The sequence below is a fragment of the Meleagris gallopavo genome, unplaced genomic scaffold (assembly GCF_000146605.3).
Source record: "Meleagris gallopavo isolate NT-WF06-2002-E0010 breed Aviagen turkey brand Nicholas breeding stock unplaced genomic scaffold, Turkey_5.1 ChrUn_random_7180001873989, whole genome shotgun sequence".
Taxonomy (NCBI): Eukaryota; Metazoa; Chordata; class Aves; order Galliformes; family Phasianidae; genus Meleagris; species Meleagris gallopavo.
Window position 1 is genome coordinate 13,561 of NW_011138644.1, and position 2,515 is coordinate 16,075.

Below are 2,515 nucleotides of genomic sequence, written 5' to 3' on the forward strand. Positions count from 1 at the left end.
GTTGTCTGGAGAGCCAGACCACATAGAATATCTATGCCCAAGATGTATCCTGGACTGGGCAATAGATACCTTATACTCCCGGGGTGGGAGATGCCCAACCCCCAATTTTAACCATGTTTGGGTGACAGGAATAGTCTGTCCCCCAAAACCAACAATCATCACTATCTCCATGAAATTTGTTTGGATCTTCATAAATAATTGATGTTTCTGCTCCAGGTAGATGACATCAGTTGGTCTTCCTTTATCCACTGATGCTGTAAAAGGCCACCAAGTTTGTCAGGCATGACTTGCTCTTCCTGAAGTCATGTTGGTTGCCATCAATCATCTTGTCCTTTATTTCCCATGTGCCTTAGTAGGGCCTTCAGGAGGATCTGCTCCATGATCTTGCCAGGCACAGAGGTGAGACTGACTGGCCTGTAGTTCCCTGGATCTTCTTTTTTTCCCCTTCTTGAAAATGGGAGTTATGTTTCTCCTTTTCCAGTCAGTGGGAACTTCACCAGCTTGCCATGACCTTTCAAATACGATGGATAGCTGCTTGGCAACTTCATCTACCAGTTCTCTCAGAACATGTGGGTGGATCTCGTTGGGTCCCATGGACTTGTGCAACTTTAGATTTTTAGAACTTCAGGTTCTTTACATCATCTTGTACCTGATCTTCACTTACAACAGGTAGATCTACCTTCTCCAAGTTCTTTCCTTTTTTCCCTGCAGCTTGGGTAGTGTGGCTAGAGCCCTTGCTGGTGAAGACTGTGATGAAGAAGTCATTGAGCACCTCAACCTTCTCTGCATCCTTTGTGACCAGTTCTCCAGTTTCCTTCAAGAGAGGGGCCACATCTTCCCTAGCCTTCCTTTTATCTCTGATATACTTGTAGAAATTCTTGTTCCCCTTTATGTCCCTGGCTAGATTTAATTCTATCTAGGCTTTAGCTTTCCTAACCTGATCCCTGGCTGCTTGGACACCCTCTTTGTATCCCTCCCAGTTAACCTGTTCTTGCTTTTACTTATAAACTTTCTTTTTGCACCTCAGTAAGTCCAGGAGCTCCTTGTTCATTCATGGAGGCCTCCTGGCATTCTTGTTTGCCTTCTTTTTTCTTGGGATGCACTGCTTCTGGGCTCGGAGGAGATGGTCCTTGAATACCAACCAGCTTTCTTGGGCCCCTCTTCTCTCCAGGTCTTTGTTCCATGACACCCTGCCAAGCAGATCCCTGAAGAGGTTGAAGTCTGTTCTCTTTAATTCCAGAGTAGTGAGTTTGCTGTACACTCTGATGCCCTAAGGATCTTGAACCCTATAATTTCATGGTCACTGCAGCCAAGGCTGCCCTTGAGCTTCACATTACTCACCAGTCCCTCCTCATTTTTGAGGACAAGGTCCAGCATAGCACCTTTTCTCATGGGTTCCTGTACGACTTGGAAGAGGAAGTTATCATCAGTGCATTCCAGGAACCTCTTTGAATGCTGATGCCCTGCTGTGCTGTCCTTCCAACAGATACCAGGGTGGTTGAAGTCTCCCATGAGGACCATAGCTTGTAAATGCGAAACTGTTTCTATCTGTTTATAGAGGGCCTGGTCTTCCTGGTCAGGCAGCCTGTAGCAGACCCCCATTATGATGTCTCCTTCCCTTGCTTTCCCTGTAACCCTGACCCATAAGCTCTCTGGCAACTTCTCATAGAGTCAATAGAATCCTTAGAGTTGAAAGGGACCTTTAAAGGTCATCTAGTCCAACTGTCCTGCAATGAACAGAGACATCAACAGCTAGATCAGGTCGCCCAGGGCGTGATCCAGCCTTACCTTTAAAGTCTCCATCTCTCATCCATCCCCAGGAGGAACTCCATGGACTCCAGCTGGTCATTGATATAGAGGGCAACACCTCCTCCAGTTTTCCCCTGCCTGTCTTTCCTAAAGCATTTATACCCATCTATTTCTACTTTCCACTCATGAGAGCTATCCCACCATGTCTCTGTGATGCCAATGACATCATAGCCCTGTAGGCACACGCATGTCTGTAACTCTTCTTGCTTGTTCCCCATGCTCCATGCGTTAGTGTACAGACATTTAAGTTGGGCCTCCATTGAGGCTGATGTACCAATTGGAGTTTTCTTGTCCTTCACTTCAGGTACTCTCTTCCTGGCCTGTGATTTTACTCCAGGGCGTCCATTACTATCATTGGCCTTGAAGTGGGAATATGGGTAGGTCTGAATGCTAGTTACTGGTTTGAAACGTTTTTTATGTTGAGGGTGGTCAGACACTTGAACCTGTTGCCCTGAGAGGTTTTGGAGTCTCCATCTTTGGAGATGCTCAAAACATGACTAGATGATGCCCTGAGCATCCTGCTGTAGTTGACCTTGCTTTGAGCACAGAAGTTGGAGTTTAGTTTCAGTTATTTTATGATTCATTAAAATGGCTGTTAAAAACTTCTAAGCTAGTAAAGAATAAATCTTGAAATTCTTTTTCGTAGAGAATTTCAAGATTCATTTCAAATTATTCTGAAACTATCAATAGCACCATTACTGCATTA